This window comes from Eimeria tenella, genomic scaffold (assembly GCF_000499545.2).
Source record: "Eimeria tenella Houghton genomic scaffold, Eth_scaff2007, whole genome shotgun sequence".
In the NCBI taxonomy this organism is placed as follows: Eukaryota; Apicomplexa; class Conoidasida; order Eucoccidiorida; family Eimeriidae; genus Eimeria; species Eimeria tenella.
The window spans coordinates 1-255 of NW_013541852.1; positions in this window are offsets into that span (position 1 = coordinate 1).

Genomic DNA, 255 nt, shown 5'->3' on the forward strand with positions numbered 1-255 from the left:
TCCTGTTGCTGCTGCTGCTGCTGCTGCTGCTGCAGCGGCAAGAGTGCCTGTACCGGCCGTGTCTGACGGCCTCGCAGTTCTTGAGTCCCGCGGGATTTGGAGAAAGAAAAATTTTGTTTTGCTGCGACTTGCTGTCAATAGTGCGGGCCATTCACAACCAGGTGCAGCAGCACAAAAAAAAGGCCAAAGCCCTGCAGCAGCAGCAGCAGCAGCAGCAGCAGCAGCAACAGCAGCAGCAGGTGGACTGGCTGGAGG